Here is a 25,967-nt window from a genome sequence, read left to right as displayed (position 1 = left end):
TCCTCAGGCTATATTTGAGTAACTGAACTTGGTGAACTTAAACTCTGGGCCCAGAGCTAAACTGTTCAGTTATAGAGGTTGTATACTGCTCAATTCAATGAGGGGGCATTCGTATTGTGGTCTGTGTGACAGCACTACCTGGAGCTCATGCAATGCAAAATCAGCACAATCAGACTAGCAGACCTGCTGGACCCCCATTCACAGCACCTCCTCAGGCAACATTTCCAAAGAGACAGCAGTGTTTAGGCCTTTCTGGGGGTTAAGTCCTGTTCTACTGGTGTCAGACTTCACCCACTCTGCTGCCCACAACCTACCTGAATTGTCTGAAGAGAGAGGAAGGCTCAAGAAAGAAGGATTTCCTGGTTTTGAGCCTTCCTGCTCCCTCCTGTGGGAGAGGCTAAGCCTGCAGGTGGGTGTGGAAAATCCCAGCTGAGAGCAGCAGCTTCCATGGACCAGGAGCTGAACCAGTAGCTAACCAGTTTCTGGGCGGTATTAACTTGATGGAGAATCAAGAAGATCCCGTGGGAAGCTTTCTTTGGCGATCATTCCTGGGCCAGCAAAGACTTCTTAATATGGTTTGATCACCACATGGAGCAGCAACAAAGTGTCCCTGGTCATCCCTCACCACCCCACTTCCCACATCCACCGCTAGTAGCACTGGCTCAATCCCATTTAGTTGGGCTGCACACATCAATCAAGATAGCCACCAATTTTCCCATCTTCCTCTTTGGCACAACACAGACTCAGGCCATAATCATCATTGTAATCACTTCATTTATGATTGCTAACCATGTACCAGACAAGATGGAGACTATCGTTATGCCCATTTTACAAATAGCGAATTGAGGCTATAGAGGTTATGTGACTCAGACCAACTCATAGTAAATGACAGAGTTAGGATTTGAACCCAGTCTCATCTGCCATCACATCCCACATTCTCAGCCACTCTGCTCTCCACCTCTAGAGCCTGTGGACACTGAACACCTGGTTGAATATGCATACAAACTTTCCAGCACCCAGGTGCAAGACGGGGACGTTAGACTGTGCCTCATCTGAAGGGCCACCTGGGTAAAGTGTGACCCATAGGTGGATTGGGTGGGAGCTCTTTCCATGCATGTTTGGGGGTTGGAGGAACAGAACATAGAAGCCTGGGCCTCTCTTCTGACTAAAGCAAGTGCCTGAGCAGATTAATCACTGAACTGAAGTCAGGCCAAATCTGCTTCCTCACAGGTGTTAGGTTGCTCCTGTTCACTGGAAATTGGACTGCGGTTGATTTAAAATCCCCACACCTGTGTCCATCACCCCAACCTCCACCATGATTACCATCCCTATAAAGTTCCTAATCCCTGTACTTATGCAGTGTCCTTACCCTCTGACGGGCCGGACCTATGTGAGCCGGGAGATTGGGTTATTATGTAGAAGAGTTATAATAAGAAATATGACTGCAAAAGCCAAGTCAGTTGAAATTGGACTATAATTAAATGCTTAGAAAATTCTATGCTTGGCTCATTTTAAAATCAAGTGCTTCTTTGTAGCAATTTCCTTTCTTTAATTACAATTTCCTGTCTAGTTTGACATTTACAATGCAATCTTGGGGGACATGTTTGTGATTTATTATTCCTGCTCCTATCAGGATATCACTGTGCAGAAATGAGTTTATAAAATAAGAGCTCAAATTATTATGGCCTTTGACCAATAAAGCAGGCTCATAATTTCAGGCCTGAGAGAAGATTACCATTTTTGACAACCCAAGGCAGAAATACTGGAGAGGGGGAGGGCACAGTTTAGGAATTCGCTCCATGTTCAAAAACATTGCATCGTCTCCTCAGGGAAGGCCAGCTTTGGGGGCAGAAGAACATATTAACAACCCCTCAAATATATACACAGCTTTGCAGCATTGAAGAAATTTCACTGTCATTGATTCATATCATCCCTAGAGGGTCAGGCAGGTGTCATTGTCCTCATCTTACAGATGCTTAGAGAAGTTAAGTGACTTGCTTAAGGTCATAAAGCCTATAAGAGGGGTCTTAGAAACAATACTCAAATCTGACCTACTGAGTCCTTGTCCCACAATGTAATTGCTGTCCCAAAGACCTGAGAAGTGACCTGAGACCCAGAAGATGCCTTCAGGGCACCTCTGGGCATGGAGTCTTCTGCCTCTAGTGGCAGGAGCTTTGACCAACCCTCAGAGCGGCACATGCCCATGACCCACATATGGGCAGCCAACAGAGGCCACTGGGGCTCTGGCCCCAGCTCATGAAAAAGGTGGCATCATTTCCTTTTTCCTTTCCTCTCAATGTTTTGCCTAGAAATTTGGGAGTATCATCCACTTACTGTCCTGCATCGTGCCCTTTTACTCCTGGGCTGCAAAGTGAGACTTCCACGCCCAGTAGATGAGGGTTTATCTTTGTGTGCAAATGTGGACATACAATAGCTCAGCTGCATGTGTGCCTGGACATCTGCATATGTTTGGGGAGTGTTGTGTGGGCACCTGTGCACACATGTGATGTGTACATGTGCTGAGGATAGTTAGTATATGGATATGGATGCTTGTGTAAAAGTATGCATTATTACCCTCGCCTATTGGGTGTAATCTAAAGAACAGAAAGCCAAAGTGGATGCCAAAATAATGTGCACCCAAATCATCAAAGTTCAGTCCTTATGGGAAGGCCTTGCAGAGAACGGGAAGGACAGAGGGACGTTGGGTCCCCTGGGGGCTGTCTGTGGACCCTTCATCCTTCTATTCCCTAGAACTTCCTGTGATAAAAGCTCCATCAGCCTGGTCACCAGCTGGGAGTTGGGGGTTGACTCTGATCAGGTCTGGTGTACCCATTGGCCCTTCTCTGAGGCTGGAGAGTCTCTGGGGATGTGTGTGTTGGGGGTGAGTATCCACTACTCCACTCCTTTCCAGAATGCCAGCCAGCTCTGTGCCCTGGTCAGGAAGGGAGAATGCCACCTTAATGATGGGGAGCACAGGAGGTGGGGCAGGCTTGGGACTTGGTGATGAGTCTAGTTGTGAACATGGTGAATCAGAGGTACCTGTGGGACATCCAAGGGGATGTGTTTTGGTGGTTGTATGTGCAGGTCTGGAGCCTGGAGAGGAGGTCTTAGTTGGCTTTGTGGTTTCCGACTCTCTGCCTGATCCCGCCACACCAGCCCATTATTTTCAGCTTGTGTGTCCCTCCCCAGCTTTGGTGGTAGTCAGGCAGTCAGAAACAGAGCAGCTCAGGGCCCATGGTGCAGACCCCCGAAGTAGGCTGAGGCAGCTAGTCCACAGCCGGTGTGGCTCCCAGTAGCTGGTTACAGTGGGGTTGGTGGAGCTGTTGACTTAGGTTTGCTCATAAACAAGGCTCTGGTCCCCGAGCAGGGGTTTCTGAGGTGCCCTCCCCTGTCACTCTGTGGAGTCCCTTCAGGGGTGGAAGTGGGGCTTCCGCTTTGTCTCACTTGAAAGAAGCCATTATGGGAGGTAAATCCCTGTCTCTGGCGTTTGGCCTCAGATTAAGTCTGTCCAGAGACTCATTTGTTGCCTGTGAAAATCCCTTTATTACTTCAAAACAATTTTAAAGCATAATGCATTAAGATTTTTGAAGAAAGAGAAAGAATCATATCCTTACACTAGGAAGCTGGTTATGAAATTCAAATGGATGGGCCAAGGCAATCCTCTTACAGTGCCTCCCTCACATCAGATTGGGAGACGGGGATGAGGCTTGGGCCCACCCCTCACAGCCCTGAGTCTTGAGGCAACACCTGACACTGAGCAAAGTACTGCTCTCCCGAAGGCCATAGCAGGACTGGCCTTTCCTGGGCTGATCTGCACTCGCTTCCCTCCCCCATATGTGCATATACACGTTCACACCAACACACACATGTGCACACTGGTCCCTCCTTGTCTACAGTTATCTCTTTGAATCATCATATTGTTCAGGGAGGGAGCCGGGAAGGCTATTTAATCCCTATTGTTCAAAGGAGAAAATGGAAGCCCAGACAAGTAAAATGACTCTTTCAAGGTCACCCAGGACCAGATCTGAGGTCTTCCAAAGTTAGGACTCTCCCTTTAGAACAGCGGTTCTCAACCTGTGGGTCGCGACCCCTTTGGGGGTCGAATGACCCTTTCACAGGGGTCGCCTAAGACCATCGAAAACAAAAAGATATTTACATTACGATTCATAACAGTAGCAAAATTACAGTTAAAGAGTAGCAATGAAAATAATTTTATGGTTGGGGGTCATCACAACATGAGGAACTGTATTAAGGGGTCGCGGCATTAGGAAGGTTGAGAACCGCTGCTTTAGAACTTCACAGATCTCCAAGCATAGGTCTGAAGCTCCTCCCATATTCTTGACTCCATGAGGAAGGCACCTAGGCCCAGGTGATCCTGAGACACTAGCTCCCCACTCACTGGGTCTGGGAAGCTTCCTGCCCTACCACTCTACCCTGCCTGGGTCTGGGAAGCTTCCTGCCCTACTGCCCTACCCTGCCTAAAGAGACAAAGCAGAAGGCCAAGTTAATGCTGCTGCCCTAATCCTTCCCCATCCCTTTCCTGTGCTGGCCCCTTCAAGCCCCAGGACCAAGCAAGGAGAAAGGCCTGCACAGGAGGAGAAGGTTTCTAAAACTCATAGAACCCCATCCATCCAGGCATTCATCCTTCCACCCACCCAACAAGCTCAGCTATTTGCAGCTACAGCAGAGAGTAAGACAGCCACAATTCTGCCCTCAAGTTGCTTATAAAGACAGAAAGAAAAAAAAGTCATTGCAACTCAGTGTGTTAAGTATTGTGACAGGAAAAGTATAGGGAGCTAGGGGAGCACAGAGATGCCACTTATCCAGCTGGGGAGGAAGACCTCCTGAGCCATGATAGGTGGAAGAGCCAGCCGTGTGTTCCTGGGGAGGAAGGAAGTTGGGCAAATGTGTGACTAGATTTTTTTCTAAATGTTTGGTTGGGGAGCAAAAGGGATTGAAGGGAGCTGGGGCCCAGGACTGCCTCTTGAATGCTCACAGAGTTTCCAGAAAGACTTTGCCTGGTCTCGCCTAGAGCCCGCAGACCCTGATCTCCTGTTCACCCATTGCAATTCCAGCATTGCACTTTCATCAACAGGGGGCCCTTCTCTAAGCACTGTTTAAAATACAATTATCTTTGGCAGGAACATTCCAAAGATGTGTGCCACACCTTATACTAAATGCTTTAGGGATGTCATCACCCTTGGAGGTAATGAAATAGGTACAGATTGCTCTATGGTGCTTGGGTGCAAGCACTGGCACATTTTCTCATTTTTCTAACACAGATTAAATCTGGAGCCTGCCCAGGTTTACCAATGTCGGTAAGAGATCCAATCCCAGTCATTTATAGGGGGCTCTCTCTTCCCCTCCTTTTTATTTTAGAAGAACTTTAGGGGTTATACAACCCAGAGAGCCAGAGAGGCCATCATCCCCAGACATGGCTGCCTTTGCTCCTAAGCTAGGCCCATACAGAGACAGGTCCCTCTGCTGGGACCTGCTCCCAAGGCTTTGGGTGCTCTACCTTCTAGTTGCTCCTCCAGTGGACCCAGAAGCAGCCTCTAAGGCTGACCTGGGGCCTGAGGATGTATCCTATGGACTAGACCACTGGGGTCCTTCTACCTGAGGCTCATAAATTAGCCTAGTGGCCTCAGATCCCCACTGGCCCCCCAAGGTCTTGGTTGTTGGCAGGCCCATCACTGTGCATTCTTGCTGGCCACTGGGAAGGGTCCGGCAGCCTGCTGTCCCTTCATTCTCCTGCCAAAGGCGCTGCCAGCCTCTTGATCGCCTACAGGCTGACCCAGCTCTCTGACAATTCAGAAATTGTGCATTCAGTGGGAAGATTAAGCCTGATTAAGAAATTTGTGCTAACGAACTGTGCTTAATTGGATTTGGGGAAGGACATAAAATGGGCTGCTTGACATTCTAGGGTCCTCGGCAAAGTCCTGGGGCCTCCCTGGCTCCTGCCTGTAAGACTGGCCATAGCCCCAGCCCCTTTAACCCTCAATTCCGCAGCCTTCGGCCTCTCCGCCTAGTAACGGGGGAAGTTATCTGCCTAATCAGACTAATTAGCACTGGGGACACAAAGTCATAATCTACAAAGAATGCAAATGCCAGTTTTACAAAATGAAAACGCCATATGTGCAGTAATTAGCAAACCACGGGCACATTTTATAAATCATATTTATTAGTTTGTAAACAAATCAAGCTCTAAATGAAATGAAAGATGCCATTAACTGTGACTGCAGCAGTAGCAGTGCTGAGCAGGTCTTGAATCGGGTGACTGTGGGTACAGGGTAGGAGCTGACCCAGGGGCCCTGCCTGGGAACCCACCAATCTCTAGCTAATCTTCTCCCAGCCCAGAAGCCTTGGTGTGGGAGGCAGGGGTCTGTGCCTTGGCTAGCCAAGATCCATAGCCCACTTATCCTCCCACCAGAGCCCCCTGGTGGGTGGCTACCTGCCCAGCATCCCATGACTCTGGGCAAGTTACTCAGACCAAGGCTTAAACAAATGATTGTTCCCATTGGGATGACAGATGGCATCCGAGCCCCAACTGAGCACCAGGCCTCTCTTTCCTTAATTTTGGAAGCATGGGTCTCCTTGTCCACTTACACTTCTGGGAAAAACTAAACACCGTGTCCCAGTTGAAGGCACTTCATTCACTGACGAAGCCTGCTGCCCTGCTTCTCATCCTCTGCTGTCCTTGGGGAAAGGGGAGCTTTCCCAGGCTGGTTTTCTCCTGTGCTGCACTAATGTGTTCTCCTGTCAATCCACCTGAGGTCCTGCCTTGCACTCAGCCCTACACTGGGCACTCAAAGTGTTGAAATGGAAATATAAGGGTAAGTCTTAGCTTTTCAAGTGCTCCAGATTATGAGAAGGGCTCCCAATGTGAACTGAGTGGTAGCCATGATTGTGTTCTCTCAGCACATTATCCCAGCTAACTTCTTTGGTGAATTGTTCCCACTTGACTTTGGAAACATCTCTCACTGCCCGATGGCGAGGTTCTCAGCCCATATGTCCGGTATTACCTCTACCACAAAGCAGGTATGTGACCCAAGTCACTGCACTGCACACTCTGGACACAAATTGGGCCCATTATTCTCCTTATCCATATTTTCTGAATAGAGATGGAGGGATTATCAACCTCAGAATGATGTAGTTGGTTCACACTTTGATTATCTGATCTGGTCTATATATGGAGCAATGATAGTAGATTATATAAAGAAAAACCTAAAAGTTCACAGGCAGTTCAAACATACAATTAACACTTCCAAACCAGAAATAAAATAGAAATATAAAATGGCAAATAGAACTGAAGCCATACTTTTGCTGAGTTCTGAGTCAATAGTTTGCATGTCGCTATATTCAAGGGGAAGGAATTGCAAACTACTATTGTAAGACCTGGTTCTGAATAGGAATGGGTGGAACCAGAGAGGGAGAGCGAGGAAAGAGAAGGAGAGTAGAAAAGGGAGGAGGAAGAGAGAGCGGGAGAAAGGAAATTCTCCACTTAAAATGAATCTACAAATAAATATTTCAAGATATGTAAAAATATTTTTTTGCAAAAAAATCAGCAATACATACAAAAATTCACACTGAAATTCATTTGATAGAATAGCTTGATTGAGACTGAAATGAGCATATGATAAAGAGATAAAGGTAAAAGTCTAATTAAAAGAAAACAAAAAATTACAAAATAAGAACAGGCATAAATAACATGAAGATATGAAAAAGAACCAAATAGAACTCTGGGAAAAGAAAGATAAAGCCATTGAAATTAAATGTTCAATAGATGAAATAAACTCCAGGCCTGGGCACAGTTACAGAGAGAACCAAAGAATTAAGGAATCTAGAACTAGAAAAATTCACCCAAAATGTAGCACTAAGAGATAAGAGTTAACTATTGGGTTGTCGGAAAAGTCATGATGCATTTTTGCAACAAAAAACAGAAAAAATACATCATGACTTTTCCAACAACCCAATATTTAGAGAAACATGGAAGTTAGATTGAAGAGCTCAAACATGCTTTTAATAAAAGTTACATAAGAAGAGAATGAAAGAAATAGTAGAGAAGCAATACTTAAAGAGATAATTGTCTAAAATTTTCCAAAATTAAAGAAAGATGTAAGTTTTCAGATTAAAAAATCCACCCAGTGTACTGAGCTGGAAAAATAAAAATAGATTCACATCCAGACACATCATAGTGCAACTTCAGAACATCAAGGATAAAAAGATAATTTTAAAAAGCTACTAGAATGAAGAAACAGATCATGACAAAAATCACATTAGACCAATAGCAGGATCCTTTTCAGTAAGAGATGTCAGAAGAAAATGAAATAGTCTCTTCAAGATGCATAGGAAAAATAGCAATCAACCTAGAATCTTATACCCCACTAATCTATCATTCAAAAGTACAAGCAAATAAAACTCCTTACAGACATGCAAAGAGTAAGCCCCTCACTGAAATAAAGACGTCCCCCCAGTAAGAAGAAAAGTGGACATGAAGGGAAAACAAATGAGAAGCAAAAAGCCATGGAAAACCGCAGGAAATAATAAAAATATGTTTGTAAATTCAATTAAGTGTTGACTATAAAAAAATGATACCCATATTTTGTATAATTAAAAGAGGTTAAGCTAAACCTCTAAATAAAGATCACAAATTGGATGGGCATGTTCAATATAGTGTCACATGAAAGAAAAAGAAAAAAAGTAAATCTCCAGGACCAGAAACAGAGTGTGTATATATTGCTAGGATGGTAAGCAGGAAGTGACACTATAATGTCCTGTGGTGGTGGTGGGGTTTTGTCTCCCAAGTAGGGACAGGAAAGCCTGCCCTTGAATAGTACAGGGCTGTAATTAAGTCCCTTGTATATGGCTGGAGCACTGAAAGGCTGCCATATGTATGAAAATGGAACTAGGAAAACTAAACACACAAGCTCAGGAAGCAACAAGAAAGCATATTGTGTGTCTGGGGCAGAGGATGGGAGAGAAAAAGAGACCATGATGAGTTAAAGCCCTGGGAATGGGCCAGAAGCATGTATAAAGTCCAAATGTACATACACTACCTGTGTGGCACAGGATCCACAAGGTAAGAGAATAAAACGGGTCTAGGGAACTAGCAACAGGAACGCATCATGAAGTTGCTTGGAAGGAATATTTTGACAAGTATGGCACATGAAACTCCAATAGAAGCACAACCCCTGCTAAGGTAAGCTCAATAAAAAGTTACCAACCATAACAGGAAATGAGGCATTATGTGGGAGCATCAGAAGAAAAAAGATGATTTGATTATTCCTGATAGTTCCAGAAAAATGAAGAGCATCCTAGAAGAGAATATGTTTAAGAATTTTCCATAACTGAAGAGAGAGATGAGTCTTCAAATTGATTAAATCCCTTAAATTCTGAGAAGGTCAAATAAAACAAATCCACACTTAGATGCATTGTGGGGAATCTTCAAAACATTAAATAAAAGAAAAGAGCAACTAGAGACAACAGAATACCTAAAAAAAAAAAAAAAAGAACAACAGTTAGGCTGGCAGCAGACTTCTCAACAGCCAAATTGAATCCAGAAGGCAATGGAACAACATCTGCAAAGTACTAAAGAAAAATGACTGGCAATTTATAATTTACTTGGAGTAAAGGCAAAAGAAAAGATCTGAGAAAAAGTCAGGGAGTTCACTATTCATGATTCTCTCTGAACTAACAACTGATGGGTATATCTTAGTAAGAAGAAAGTTGAGACTAAAGGAACGATGAGCAAATAAATTAGAAAACATGTGTGATTAATGTAAATAAGCATTGAGTACAAAAAAATAAAGACTAATCTTTGGAAGGAGTTAAAAACACGGTAGAACTAAAATATAACAATAACAAGAAGATGGGAGCAGAGATTGGAGTTAAAACATTTAAAGATGTTTGTGTTGTACGAGGCAAATAAAGATATTGACTAAATTTAGACTTTTAAAAAAGGTGCAGCATCCAAATCAGTAGAGAGAAGAAAAAAGGTAATAAAAATAACTCAATAAATCTAACTGGAGAGGAGATCCAAGATGGCAGAGTATATAAACAACTGTGCCTGCTTCCTTTTGTGAACAAATTAAAATTACAACTAAACTATGGAACAATCAATCTGGAGAACCATCTGAAGTCTGGCTGAACAGAAGTTTTATCACTAAGGATATAAAGAAGCCATATCAAGACTGGTAGGAGAGGTGGAGACGCAAAGCAGGCTGACCCCAAACCTCCCTGTGGCGACTGAGAACCAGGAAGGATATCTCAACCATGGCGGTTCCTGCAGGAGGGACAAGAGACCCCAGCCCCACACTGACCTCCCCACCCTGAGAACTGATGCCAGGAAGAGGAGCCCCTACAACATCTGACTGTGAAAAACAGTGGGGATTCTGACCATCTGGGTGGGATGAAAAGCTGTGGGAAACCCAGACGTCCTCTTAAACAGCCCACGCACAGACTCTCTCACTCGCAGGCACTCACCTTGGGCTCCGGCGTAGGCTTGGTAACTCAGGGGGTGTCGGAGGCATACAGGGGCAGACTGAGTTCTGTGGTTTTGGAATGAGGGCTGGAGTCCTGTAAGGAGTCCTTTTCCCAGGCAGCCATGCAGCTGGCAGGCTGGTGCCATCTTTCCTATGTTGAGACCTCCCCGCTGCGTTTACGGCCAAATCTGAATCTAATTGACCTGGTGAGCTCTGCTGCTCCACCCTGCTGACTCCCTGAGACCCTGCCCCACCCAACTCGCCCATAACCATGTTTCCCTGAAAATAAGACTGGGTCTTATATTAATTTTTGCTCCAACAATTTACATTTATTCATTTATTCATGTACAAAGATCTACATTTATTCAAACAGTCATGTCTGGCTGACGATCTTAACTGGGGGCTTATGTTTGGGGAAGGGCTTATATTATGAGCATCCTGAAAAATCATGCTAGGGCTTATTTTCTGGTTAGGTCTTATTTTGGGGGAAGGACGGTACCAGAGGCACATTCTCCAAGAGCAGCCAGCTCTGCCCTCATTGCACTCTTTCTGGAAAAACTATTGGAGTCCACAGGACCCAGGAGGGTGGCAGCTGACCTCAGTGTGCTCTGAGACTTTTGCTGAGTGGCTCCAGGCTCAGCACTGGCACCAAACTAGAGTCTACATTAACCTATTGACCACAACTCTTCCCTCCCTAGTGACTCCCTGAGACTCTGCCTTATCCAACTCATGTTCCACAGAAGGCTTTATCAGGGGCTGAAACTTAAGGGAGTCAGCAGGTGGCAGCAGGCCTCAGGGTGTCCTGGCTTTTTGTGGAGCTATCCCAGGCCAAGTACTGGTGGTGGCCATCCTCAGTTTGCAGCATGGCCTCTCCCATGCACCTCGAGGGTTAGCACAGGTAACGAACTACCACGGATCACTTTGTAGTGCCTACCAGATAGTCCCCAGATAGTCACAGGCAGTGGGTGGCCTGCTTGCACAGAGCCATCACAAGAGGGCCCAGAACCAACATACTTGGAGGTTGGCTTCAGACCACAACAGAGCACCACCCAATTATACCCACAAGTGGCACACCCAAAAGGCAGTCCCAACAGGCACCAGAGCCTGCTGGGGCAAACTCCACTAAGTGGGATAAGCCCCCCAAACGCACACACACAGCAGTCTGTAAGCTGTGGATGAGGCAAAACCCCAGAGCCAATCAGCCTGAGGGTCAACCCTACCTACTAATGTGCCAGTAGCAATCAAAGCTAAACTATAACAGGAGGACACACACAACCCACACAAAGGACACTCCTGAAGCACCCAGAGCAGGTGACCAGGGAGACTGTGCCAGGACCATGCAGGGCACCTACTACATGAGGCCACCTGGCTAAGACTGGGAGATAAAGCAGACCTACCTAATACATAGAAACAAACAGAGAGGCAGCCAAAATGAAGAAACAAAGAAATAGGTCTCAAATGAAAGAACAGGAGAAAACTCCAGGAAAAGAACTAAACAAAATGGAGGCAAGTAACTTACCAGAGATAGAGTTCAAAACAATGGTTATAAGGATGCCCAAGGAACTTAGTGAGAACTTCAACAAAGAGAAAGCAAGCATAAAAAGGGACATAGAAATCATTTTTAAAAACAGTCAGAAGTGAAGAATACAATAACTGAAATGAGGAATGAATCACCAGCATTAGAAAGAATCACCAGCAGACTAGATGAAGCAGAGGATCGAATCAGCAATTTGGAAGACAAGGTATCAGAAAGCACCCAATCAGAACTGCAAAAGGAAATAAGAATCTGAAAAAAAACAACGAGGATAGTTTAACAGACCTCTGGGACAACATCTAGTGTAACAATATTTGCATCATAGGGGTACCAGAAGGAGAAGAGAAAAAGCAAGGAATTGAGAACCTATTTGAAGAAATGATTGAAAACTTCCCTAACATAGTGAAGGAAATAGACATACAAGTCCAGGAAGCATAGATAGTCCCAAACAAGATGAACCCAAAGAGGCCCACACCAAGACATATTATATGAGTAATTAGAATGGCAAAGGTTAAAGGCAAAGTGGGAATCCTAAAAGTAGCAAGAGAAAGGCAACTAGTAACTTATAAGGACCTCCCACAAGATTTTCAGCTGATTTCTCAACAGAAACTTTGCAGGCCAGAAGGGATTGGCACAAAATATTCAACATGATGAAAAACAAGGACCTACAACCAAGATTACTTTACCCAGCAAAGCTATTATTTAAAATCTAAGCACAGATGAAGAGCTTCTCAGACAAGAAAAAGTTAAAGGAGTTCATCACCATCAAACCAGTATTACAAGAAATCTTAGAGGGCCTTCTTTAAGATGGAAAAAAAAAAGGTCAAAATTATGAATAATAAAATAGCAATAGCAACATATCCATCAACAATTACTTTCAATGTAAATGGATTAAATGCTACAATCAAAAGACACAGGATGGCTGAATGGATAAGAAAGCAAAACCCTTAAGATGCTGCCTACAAGAGACTCACTTCAGATTGAAAGATACACACAAAGACAGAAAGTAAAGGGATGGAAAAAGATATTTCATGAAAATGGAAACAAACAAAAAACCAAAAAAAGCTGGAATAGCAATACTTATACCAGACAAAAGAAACTTTAAAACAAAGGCTATAACAAGAGACAAAGAAGGATCCAGTAATCCCACTTAGGGTATTTCTCTGAAGAAAACCAAACACTACTTCAAGGGTTCATATACATCTATAGGTTCATTGCAGCATTATTTACAATGTCCAAATTGTGGAAGCAGCCTGAGTGTCGGTCAATGGAAGAATGGATAAAGAGGAGGTGGTACATATATACAATGAAATATTGCTTAGTCATGGATGGGAATGGGTTCTCACCATCACTAGTGGCATGGATGAACCTGGAGGGTGTTGTCCTGAGCAGAGTGCAAGACAGAGAAAGACAGATGCAATGGGATTTCACGTACCATATTTTGCTGTGTATAATACGCTCCCATGTATAATGCGCACCCACGTTTTTGGCCCAAATTTTCAGGGAAAATAACTTTTGTTTTAATTTTTTAATTCAAATTTTTATTTATGTTTAGGTACTTGTTTTTTTGTATTATAAAGGAATTTAGGCATTTATTTATTTATTATTGTACTTTTAACTCATAAGCATAAATAAAATAATTAAAAACATTTACATAGATATGCAATTAGTACTACCCATGTATAATGCGCATCTTTATTTTTTCCTCACAAATTTGGGCAAAAAAGCACACAATATACATGGCAAAATACAGTATATGTGGAATCTAAAGAACAAAATGAACAAACAAAAGAGAAACAAACTCATAGATACAGAGAACATATTGATGGTTGCCAGTTGGGAGGGAGTTGGGAGTGAGTGAAAAGGGGGAAGGGATTAAGAAGTACATATTGGTTGTTACAAAGTAATTATGGGAGTGTTGGGTATAGCATAAAAAATATAGTCAATAATATTGTAATAACTATGTATAGTGTCAGATGGGTACTAGTGTTGGGGTGATAGATGGGAGGGGATTGGGAGGTAGGGTAAAAAAGGGGAAGGGATTAAGAAGTACAAACTGGTAGTTATGAAAGAGTCATGGGGATGTAAAGTAAAGCACAGGGAATATAGTCAATAGTATGGTAACAACCATGTATAGTGCCAGGTGAGTACTAGACTAGTCAGGGGGATCACTTCTTAAATTATATAAATGTCTAACCACTATGCTGTACACCTGAAATTAATATAAAATAATATTGAATGTCAACTGTAATTGAAAAATTTTAAAAGCGGGGAAAAGGTCAAGGGGAATAAGAGGTCCAAATTTCCAGGTATAAAAAAAAAAGTCATGAAAATGTACAGCATAGGGATATAATCAATAATAATGTGATAGTGTGGTACAGTCTCAGGTGTTTGCTGGACTTATCATGGTGATCACTTCTTTAGGGATATAAATGTTGAATAACTATGGTGTACACCTGAAACTAATATAATATTGTATGTTAGCTATATTTTAATAAAAATATTTTTAAAATAAATGAAATACTGGTATAGGGTAGGGCATGGATGAATCTTGAAAACATTAGGTTAACTAAAAGAAGCTAGTCACAAAAGACCACATATTATATGAGTCCACTCATATGAAAGCCTACAATAGGGAAATGTATAGAGACAGAAAGGAGATTAGTGGTTACTTAGGGCTGGAGTCAGGGGGCTAGAGGAGTGCTAAAAGATACAGGGTTTCTTACTGAGGTGATGAAAATGTTCTACAATTGACTGTGGTGATGGTTGCTCTGTGACTATACTAAAATTTATTGAATTATATACTTTAAATGGGTGAATTGTATGGTATGTGAATTATATCTCAATAAAGCTTTTGTTTTAAATCTAACTGAATGCAGGAAAGAAAAAGAAACAAAGAAACATACATGGTAAAAAATTTTAAAGATGGTATAGAAAAGTTTATCAGTAATCGCAATAAAATTAAATGGATTAAACCCACTTATTCTGAGATATTCTCAGATAAAAATTTAAAATTCAGTTATAAGTTGTTTATACAAGACAAAATAACTAAAAACATAATTATGCAGAAAGCTTGATACTAAGGATAGGAAATATATTATATATACTAACCAAAAGAAAGAAGCTATATAATATTAATGGAAAGTGAAAGAGATTTTAAAACAAACAAAAAGAAACCCTTGAGATTTAAAGATGGATGTTTATGATGAGAAGAAAAATTCAATAGAAATCTATATTGATGCTGAACCTGATTGTTATTAATAACATAATCTTAAAATCACAGAATTATGAAAAAAAATTGACAGAGTATACTAAACAAAATTAAATGGCAAAATTTGAAAGAATTGTGGTAGAAACTGACAAACCACAATTGTAATGGGAAATTTTAACATTTCTTTCTCAGAAACTGACAGAACAGGCAAAAAAAATTAGCAAGAACACAGACGGTTGAACATGTATGATTAAACTACAAACCACTGTTTAATGTACATATGTAAAACCCTGTATCCAATAATTAAAGAGGACACTTTATTTTCAAGTACACATGGAACATTAACAAAATTGACTATGTAATACGCCATAAAGGAAGTCTTAACAGACACTAAAATTTTGATATGATTAATGACATATACTATGACTCCAGTGCAATAAAATTAGAAAAGAATAAAAAAAGTTAGGTACAAAAAAACTCACTTTCTTTGTTGTAGTAAACGATATTATATATATAAAAGAGTATAATATGATACATAGAATTTAAAGAAATATAATAAAGTGAACATCTGTGTAACCATCACTCATTTAAAACTCATTTAAAAATATTGTAGTACATTTCCAGAATCTCAGAAAGCTTCTGTATGTCCCTTTGCAGTTGCATTCTCTTCCTTTTCCCCAAAGGTAACCACCATCTGGACTAAAAATTTTTTTTATTGTTTTACTCCTTATGTATGCATCCCTAAAAAATATTGATTAGCTTGTCTGTTTTTGATCTTTATAGTAATCATCATACTGTCTGTACTCTGCCCAGTATCTCACCATGTGCCAGGCAAAGGGAATATAAAGATGAATTCGACGTGGATCCTGCCATCGAAATGATCACATCTGGTTGTGGGAATGGGAATTATGACATGGTATGAAGTAAGCAAGCTATGGGAGCACAGAGAAGGGGTGTCATCATAACCAGACTGGAAAAAAGGCTCAGGTCCTCTGCAGTGCCCTCTCTCTAATCCCCCTCACTACATTTTACCAGGAAGGTACTCGCATGATCCCCAATTTACAGCCAAGGAAACTGAAGCCCAGAGAGTCAAACTGAGTTGCCTGAGGCCCCTAGTTGGTAAATGTGGGATCAAATGGGGACCAAAGTACAGGTCTACTCAGAATCTCGGATACTTCAGCTCTTTCAGCTCTTTCTAGGACTGCTGTCAGGAAATAGGCAGCCTGAAGTGGTAGGGCGATGGGGCTCTTTGGGGAAGATGCTGAGCGCAGATTTTCCTGGGCTGGCGCCAGAAGGGGTAGACCAGAAGCCCAGCTCTACAGGGAGCACACTGACCCCTCCTTCTTTTGCCTGGGATCCTAGGGGCCCACATAGCCTGTTGACAGGCAACAGGCTGATAGCTGTGTGGTAGGGGGAGTTGGGGGAGGGCTGGAGGAGTGGGTAGCTGGGGGTGGGTTAATGCTGCTACCTTATGAAGGACATTTTTCAATTGAGCCAGTAACTGGAGGCCCTGAGAGTGTGTTCTGTCTCAGCAATGCTACAATCGGAGGATATGAACTGGCTGTGAGAAAGCCATCAGGGACTGGCTATTCCCAAACTCTTGGAAGGCACGGAGCTAGATTTAATAAAAGGGGAAAATGGAACATTTTCATTAGCACCAAATTTTCCATTTAATTTGGACTTTTGCAAAATAAGTGGCCTAATTACTGCCATGATTTGAGCTTCTCAATAGGTTTTTCCTCTAAGAAGTTGCAGACTCCACAAGGCTCTATTCTCCAGAGCTTGCCCCCATGCCACGGCCCCTCCTGCTCCTTTCCCAGAAGCAGTAAGGGCTTCTGTGGCCTGAGCAGAGAGGCAGAGCAAGGCACAGGAGGGGAGCACAGACCTGCTGTTTCACCTGAGCTCACACAGAGCTCCTCTGCCCTCAGCTCTGGCAGCCAGTGAGGAAGCCGCCATTCAGGGGCCATGGAGCCTCAGTACCAGCCTGGATTGTGTCTGAGCCCCGACCTGACTCTCATAGTGGGACCTGGGCTGTGGTGAATTCACAGAATCTTCTCGCCAGGGTTCTGGCTGTTGCCTTTGGTGCTGCTCACCCTAGGCCTCTGTTCTTAGCCTGTAAAAATGACTGCAGCCCAATAGTCTCAGGCCACAGCCCACTTATGCTGACCCTGCCAGTGCTGGAGAGGTTGAGGAGGAGGGGCCAGCCTCAGACCTGGGTCTCACAGCTCTGGTCTGGGACCCTCAGGGGCCCTTGGTACCCCTACCCTGTACCAAGCCTGGATGCCTAGAGCAGGAGCCATTTCCTTTATCGCTCTTTCCATCCCACCCCCACTCCCCCCACCAACAGGCCTTTGGCTTTTTCCCTCTGCGCTTGAAGAGAATCAGGGATTAAAGAAACGGAGCAAGAAATTGCCAGAAACTAGCCTAGCAGACCATCAGATAGAGTGATGTAAGGAAGGGACCCTTTTCCTGCAAGAACAACCTGGAATGTCCAGCCTGATGGGGGCCTGAGAGAGACAGTGTGTTCCAGTGGGCAGGGTTTGAGCCCTGGATGTCACAGCGCCAGAGGCCAGGGTACTTCCCCACCATCGCTGATCTAGACCCCAGGTCCTCTTTTCTCCCAGAGAGCCTAGTCCCATGACGGTCTCATTGCTGGGCCTTTGTTCTAGCAGCATAACTCTTCAACTCTTTCCCAGGGAAAGCAAACCCTGCTCTGGCCCTTCTCCAAGGCAAACCCAGCTGCCCCAGCACCTCCAAGGGCTCTGCCCCTAATTTCCAGTGTCCTGGAAATCAGGCCCTGCCTCAGCCTCAGCACCCCAGTTCTGGCTCTTCCTTTCTGATGGAGAGAGAGGCTGACTCAAGCAAGTCCTTTATGGAAGAGCGACTAGAGGCATGTGGGACACACCAAAAAACACAATATAACTGAAATGTTGGTAAAACAAGGTAAGGTATTTTCCTGGAGAGCTGTGGGGTCCCTTCAGACCTATAGCCCTTCCCAATAACCAGAGGAAGATTTTTATTATAGTGGCAATTTCTTAAGTCAGACCCCTAGGAGCCCAGGGAAGACAGAGAAGGGAGTCCCTATTCTCTATGGAGAACATTCTCTGTGGCCCCTATTCTCATGGAGCTTTCAGGCCAGTGGGGAAGAGGTAGGTGATAGCCTCCCTGTTTACAGATGAAGACTGAGACTCAGGCATTGGATGATGTGCCCAGAGACACTTAGCTGGGAAGTGGTAGAGTTGGGATTCGGACTGAATCTCTTAAGTACAGAGCTATGTTTGTTATTACTATAATTTTAAATTCAAAAGCAGCAGAGTGTACAACTCAATGGCTTTCTACATAAGTGTACACCCAATTGTAACCATCACCCACCTGAAGGTCTAGATTTCCAGCATTCCAGAAGGCTCCTTTGTGCCCCCTCCCAGTCAGTGCACTCCCACAAAGGTCACCTCTATACTGTAAGTCTTAGCACTTTTTTGTAAGGGGAAAGGATTGGGTGGTCCAGTGTGGTTCCCCCTTGATGTCTATGACTCAACATTTGCTGGAAAGATGACACAGCTTAGCACCAGACTGGCATGTAGTAGGAAACCCTGGCACTTTAGGGAGTGAAAAGAGTTAATGTCAGGGCAACAGGTATTGACAGAGACTGTCCTAGTGTCTTTCTCTTTCTCTCTCTCTCTCTCTCTCTCTCTCTCTCTCTCTCTCTCTCTCTCTCTCTCTCAAGCCCTCCTGCCTTTCAGCCCACATAGAGAACTCAGAGGCTCTGAGCCAAGGTCTTTGGTGGGAGCTGTGCGGGGTCCTCACCTGTGGCAGGTGGACTTGGCCCACCAACACCTTCTAGGGGTATACCAGCCTCAGGGCTCAGCACAGAGGGCGGGATGGGTGGGGAGCTAAGACTCTCGAGGTCTGCAACAGGCTTCCTTTTTCCCTGGTGGCAGCAACCTTACCTAGCTATGTTGGGTACAGTCTGTACTTTCCTTGAGGGTGGAACTCAGAGAAAGCTGGTGGGGATTCAGTGTCTGTCATCCATAGAATGTCACTGTCAGGATGACCCTGCCCCAAGAGGCCTTCTGGGGCCCCAGAGTCCCCCTGACCCACCACACCCTACCCACCCAGCAACCACTAGCCAGGAAGGGAACACACGGAAGATCCTCTGTGACCCGAGCCTGTTTCTTTGTCTCTGAGCCAGGCCATCCAGTTCAGCATTAAAGCTTCCCGGGAGTGTCCAAAGAGACATAAAAAAGTTTAGAGACTTTTAATTTGCCAGCACGGCCTCTCCCGCTGGCCAGCAGGTTGAACATTTGTGGAGAAGGGCAGCCGCAATAAAGGCTTATTGTTCTTCCTCTGAGCTACCATTCAGTGACTCCTTTCTTAAATGAGACAAAGGGAACCCAAGGCCTACAAGCATCCTCAGGACTGGGGAGCTGGGACCACAATTAGAAGTCATCTCCCACAGCCATCGCAGAGCCAGGCTCTGGGGGTGGGGCCCACCTCTGCCTCCATCTGGACTGCACCCACGGAAGAGGGTGAGTTGGGGGTATTGTTCCCAGGGACTCATTCCGACAGGGACTCAGGGGGACCCCAGAGCACCACGAGGCAGGACTCCAATAGGGAAGGGCCCAGAAGTCCTGACACAGGGGAGCTGCCCTGCCAGAACTGCTGCAGGACATGCAAGAGAAGAGCCTCATTCTCAGAGTCCTCTCCCCCTGCAAAAAACGTGCCAAGATTTGCAAACTAGAGGCTACCTTTGTGGGAGTGTACTGACTGGGAGGGAGCACGAAGGAGCCTTCTAGAATGCCGAAAATCTTCTAGACCTTCAGCTGGCTGATGGTTACATGGGTGGCAGGTGGAGGGTATTCCAGGAAAGGTTTCCAACAGAAAGAGAGGCCATCTCAGGAGGGAGGGAGTTCCTTACCACAGGAGGTGTGTGAGCAGAGGCCAGAAGCCCACCTGCAGGGAGGGTGCCCGGAATGAAGGCTGAGCTCTGGATGAGGATGTCGCTTCTAGTGCCCAAATGCCCAGACTCAGGATCCCCAAGTCGGCCCTCTTGGCCAGGCAGAGAGGTGGAGGAGAGGAAGGTGGTGATCCCTCCAGAGGCAGCCGCCCGGTGCTGTACACACCTGGGAGCCACCCGGTGCTGTATCACATGCCCATGGGGCATGGAGACTGCCATGTGTGGTACCAGGTACTCCCATAGCACCCTTTGCATCATATCCCATAGAAAGCAGTGCTCAGGGGCCCAGAAGGGAACCCAGCCTGCCCTCACCCACCATGAGGCCTGACCCTGTGGGCATCCTGACCGATGGTGATGATGGGAACATCCTTTCTTACTATCCATTGTCCCATCTGGAGGCTCTCTGCTTCACTGTTGAGGATTTAATGGCCGTGGAAACATTGTGCAGAGAGCGAATTTCTTAAATAATGGCATTTCAGACTACGAGGCTGGTAGCAGTGGGGATAGGGGCACCATGTACAGTTGTGTAGGTTGTTCACTGCACAAGGACTAAAGGGGAAAATGAGCCTGGAATCTAGACTTTGCTGTGCTCACCAATGCATGGGCCCTGCATTGCCTGCCCCTGTCTGGAGGAAGGGAAGCCTTTATCTAATGTCAATATACACGGACGGAAGTAATATAAGGGCTAGTGGAGACCTTGAAGGGAGGAGCACATTTTTAGTCAAGATGCAGTCACCTGGTCTATGAGAACTGGCCTGGCCACTGTTCAGCTCTTTCGTCTTCAGGGCACTCTGATCAAGGGTCACATTTCTAAAGCTTTTGTGACAGTCACAGAACCAGTTCTTGTGCATACGTGGGTCCATCTGCCGTATGTGGGGCCTTTCCTGGGATTGGCAGCAAGAACTAGTGCCTGTGACTTTTATGTCTGTACTTGAGGCCTCAGCCCCAGTTACATTGGGAGCTACTAGCCCGGCCCTCCCACCTCCACACGCCTCTCTTCCTTGGGTAATTGGATTGGGGAAAGGGAGTATTATTTACTAGTTGCATGGACCTGTTCCTCTCCGGTCCACCCACCCTCCCTTTTCTCTGCATTGCCAAAGAACAAAGATTGGGGATGAAATAAATTTGATAATAACCAATAAGGACCCCCAGAGAAAATAAAGCAGTTTTTATTAAACTTCTTCCAAGACCTTTTGTGCTGAGCCTCTGCAGGCTCTCTCGGCGCAGCCTTCACAGGCTTGGCTCTGTTCCCATGAGGAGAGTCCCAGTGTGGCCCTCAAGGTCACTCCTGTAAGCACCCCACAATAACTCAGGCCCTTGTCCTTCCCCTGGCTATCCTGAGCCAACTCCTATTTGAAAGACAGCAGAGCCACAGAAAAGACTCTGGCTGTGTACGGCTGGGCTCTGAGGTTTGGGCAGAGTGATCTTCCTTGGCCAGGCCAGGCTCTAGGCCCTAAGGCTGACGGGCTCCTGCTCCAGGGGCGAGAGTCCCGGGCTTGGGGCCCGCTGCCATTCATCCTCGGAGTCGTCTCTCCAGGTTGAGTATGGCACGATTTAATGCTCCCATTCCTCCATTCCTGCTCTGCATGACAAATTGTTTTAATAAACATAAACCGGGTAATAATAAAGTCATAATAAGCCCGCGACTCACCTTATATCACTGCAGTTAAATCCTCCCATAAGCCGGCGCTGGTTACAATGACAATTACGTCCGGGCCAATCCGCAGGCAGGCCTGTGTGCGGACAGATTTAATATCGTTTGTAAATATGATTAGTGGGCTGTCATGTTATTGCAGGCTGCTATTTACATTTCTCTCCGGGGTTATACACTCCGCCAAATCAACATTAAGTAGTGGGCCTCTCTTTCCTCCTTAAATCATACATTCCCTCAGCCTGCGCCAATCCTGCTTAATGAAGAAAGGGAACCCGACGGCAGGCGCTGGGCAGAATGGAGCCTCGTCTCGGCATTTTTCTGAAGACAGATGGACACAGGGAGCCCCGAGAAAGCTCTGCCTGGAAACTCCAGTGGGCGTACGGGGGCCCTGACTGCAGCAGCCCCCTCCCCTCTCACCCGCAGCCCCTGCCCCTCTCCCTGCCTGCTCGCTTATGAAAAATGTTCAAATAATGAATGGTTGTTGTTTACAGAAGTAATTTCATGCTACATTTCCATTATTGCCTGGATTTGTTTAGCTTCGCACACTACCCCATTGCCTACAATGAACTTTTAAGGAAATATTGCTTGCGCTTCCCGCTCTGCCGTTCCACTTCTAATGGAAGCCGCTTGCATTTGAGACATATTGTGACAGTTCATAACGGTGTGCAAATAAGCAGTCTTAAACTGCTGGGGTCAATTAATCATTGTTGCAAAGGCTGATCTGCTCCTGGTGCACCAGAATCCACCCCACTGGGGAGCGGGGTGGGGGTGGGGGAAAGGGCTAAAGAACAGATTTGGAGCGTGTAGGGGACAAGGGAGCGCCAGGAGCCACAGTTGTGTTTTCTAGATCATCCTAAATCACTGGAGACAACAGGTGCATTCCTCTCTCATCTACAAAATAGTTTAGTGTGAGCCCATATGCCAGAGGGTGCAGAATGGAGAGGGTGGAGAGCCGCTTGGAAGATCGGAAGAAAGCAGGAACACTATATGCTTTCTTAAAGACAGCACTGGAGACAGGGTTTCATCTTCTTGAGATGGCCAAGGTCACGTTATGTTTGCAGTGTAATATAATATAATGCACTCTTAGGTGACAGTGGTTTCAGGGCTGTTAGTGCCTGCACAGAATGCCCCAGCACTGTGGTTTCTAAGCCTGGTAGTTGCATGTGTACGGTGTCTATGGCTGTTGGGGTGTCTGTCCATAGCACCCTCACTTCCTCGTGCTATTCCTCGTCTTTGGAGAGCTTGGCAACCGGGACATCAGCTTTGGAGCATGAAGACTAGAAAAACAAACTTCGTGATTTGTGAAAGATAGAATAGACTTTGGCTGAAAGCATGGGAACTTTCCCTAAAGTAAGGTTTGGGATGTGTATTATATTCAGAGCCCTTTATTTTCTTACTGATTCTCAGCTGAGCTGGAGCTAGGAAAGGGCCTGGATGGAGGCTACGAGGAGCTATACGCTTATGAAGAAGCACATTCATGAATTCATTCAACAAATACTGTACATGTCAGGCACCAGCTATAAACTGGGCACTGTTCTGGGCACTGTGGATCACAGAGCCTTCTTCCTTCTCCGAGGAGATGATGTTTGAGATGAGATAAACACCCTCCTCTGCCCTCAGTACATAAATGCACATCCTTACAGAGCCCATATGCACGCACACCTGTGTGAATTCTCTTCTTCATAAATAACTCTTGAATGAAGTAATTTCTCCTCATAATGGCCAATAGTTGCCAAACTTTGTATAACGAATATTTATTATTTTAATAAAAATAGATAAAGATATAGTTCTTTTTCTTTAATGTGAGGAGCAGAGATTTGGGAAAGATTTTCATCCAAAAGGGTTAAAATGATAAAGTGGGTGCTTACATGGCCACACATTCCACTATCCGGAAAATGTGGGTGATGAGTTAGGGTTGAGTGTGCATGTGTGTGTGTGCGTGTGTGTACATGTGTGTGCCTGTGTGCATGTGTGTGTGTGTGTGTGTGTGTGTGTGTGTGTGTGTGTGCGTGTATGTGTATGAAGGCAACACAGAGATGGACGTTGCTAAGGGTGAGGTGGCAGGCCCTGGGTTCCGAGGCAGTGTGAAATGAACCAGGGGTCCTAGAGCCGTGTTCACAGGGCTTGTCGGCCAGTGCAGAGATTAGGGCTGGGACCATGGCCAGAGAACCGTCTCAGTCCCTAGCAGCACTGAGGAAGTGTGAGACATAATGAAAAGGAGTCCCTCAGCACTGAAAGTGGAAAATGGTATTGATTTTCCAGTGCTTGGTTACCCAGGGGAGCTCATCAGGTACAACCTCACAGGTGCGTCTACCACCCTGGAGGGCCCACAGGGTCTGTGGCGCCCCCTGCCTACCTTGCTTCTTTGCTCCATAGAGGCTAGCTCCCCAATCCAGCCTCTACAAACCCCATGAAGTGCCTCACCCTCTATCCCAGGGGTCCATCTCAGGGAGTGGAAGGACAGGGGACGATGAGGCAGAAGAGGCCTGAGAGGGCACAGCTCTGGCGTGTGTGTGAGCAGAGGCCAGACCACTGCCCTAGCTCTGAATCCCTACCCTTGCCAGTCACCATTGCCTTCCACGTAAGCCCCCAGCATTGGAGTCTGTCCCTACAGGAATCCAGAGCCATGAGGAGAAAGAGCAAGCTCCACCCAGGAGCGAGAAACAGGGAATGGAGACAGAAACGACAATGAGTAGCCTGGATACAGGCCAGTGTAGCCCCACAGAGTCTCATGCTCACAGGCAGTGGTTGTCATCTGGGGAGGTGATAGAAGGCAGCTGTTAACAGGGGAGTCAGCCAGGGCTGGCCCGGTATCCTGGCTCCTTCATTTGCTAACTAGGTGAGCACAGGCAAATTATTTAACTTTCTTGAGCCTCAGTAGCACCATCTGTACAATGGGAATAATAGTCATCTCCTCAGGAGTTTATTGTGAGGAGACCAGCAGATAAAAGCAGGTAAAGCACTTACCACTTGGTTGGCTCTAGCAGTGCTCAGATTGTAAACTGAAACAACAACCACCTAGGGGGGAGCTGAGGCCTTATCTGTTCCCTAGCCTGTTTTTGCTTCACAAACAGTACCACCATGCCCTCATTGCCTGAGGCAGACCTGGGAGCCATCCTAGACTCCTCTTGCATTCCATAGCTAATTTGTCACCCAGTCCTGCCCATTCCACTTTCTGAACGACCTTGCATTTCCATTGCCTCCTTCCCAGTGAGGATCCTTGTGGTAGCTCCAGGCTGGCCTCCCCAAATCCGCTCTGGCCCTCTCTACTTCATTCAACACCCTGCGCCTAAAGGAAATGAGGATTCCATCACACTCCGATTGAACGTCTTCAGTAGCCCCTCTTTATCTTGCACTTGCCTGTCATCCCCTCTGATTCCCCCAGGGGACAGTGAGCTCCTCCGTGGCAGAGTCCTTGAATTTTCACCACTCTATCCCCAGTGTCTAGCACAGTGCTTGGAACAAAACGGGCTCACTGAATGACTGTAGAGTGAATACATGGTGTACCAGAGGCCCTCTTCCCCGCCTGGCTCCATCGCTGCTGGTATTTAAAGTCAACACTTTGGACCAGCATCTGACCACAGTGTGTCAGACGCGTGAAGCAGTGGCCTATTGTAGGAAGGGTAGACATTGAGGAAAAGAGTGGCTGGGGCACAGCTGCAGAGGTGATACCAGCAGAGGAAGAAGAAACGGTGCAGGAGAGAGATACTGAAGAGCCTGGAATGTGTACTTTACTTTGTAGGCAGTGAGGAGCCATTGAGGATTTCAGGTGGTGCAAAGACGTGATTTGATTTCTGTCTTAGAAAGAAAGGTGCTCTGGTTTGGGGGAATGTGGAGTGCAGATAGGAAGCACTTCCAGCCATCCAGGTAAGAGTTGAGGTTGGCTGGATCAGGGTGGTGATGGTAGTAAAGAAGGGGAACCATTGTAGATTCAAGAGGCATTAAGGAGGTAAAATGAACAGACCTTGGTGACAGTTGAGTTTGAGGGATGAGAGAAAGAGAGAAGTGAAGCACCTAGCAGTCTGCCAGGCTCCTGGAGAATTTCCAGACAATTGTATGATGGTAATGCCATTTGAGGGGATGCTAAATACAGGAGGAAGAGCAGTTTGGGGCAGGGACAGGGGTGGGAGGAA

The 25,967-nt window shown here is 45.6% G+C and overlaps 1 protein-coding gene across 1 annotated transcript in view; it reads right to left on the bottom strand.

The window, feature by feature from the left end:
* Window positions 1-25,967, bottom strand: part of LMO1 (LIM domain only 1) — a 138,622-nt gene that overhangs the window by 64,731 nt on the left and 47,924 nt on the right. The window contains exon 2 of the mRNA XM_019629286.1: window positions 21,832-21,913. The gene's annotated coding sequence lies outside the window, so the exon portion shown is untranslated. The remainder of the gene's footprint in view (window positions 1-21,831; window positions 21,914-25,967) is intronic.

The sequence above is a fragment of the Hipposideros armiger genome, unplaced genomic scaffold, assembly GCF_001890085.2.
Source record: "Hipposideros armiger isolate ML-2016 unplaced genomic scaffold, ASM189008v1 scaffold_834, whole genome shotgun sequence".
Taxonomy (NCBI): Eukaryota; Metazoa; Chordata; class Mammalia; order Chiroptera; family Hipposideridae; genus Hipposideros; species Hipposideros armiger.
Note: the sequence above shows the minus strand (reverse complement) of the source record. Positions and strands in the feature narration are given on the sequence as shown.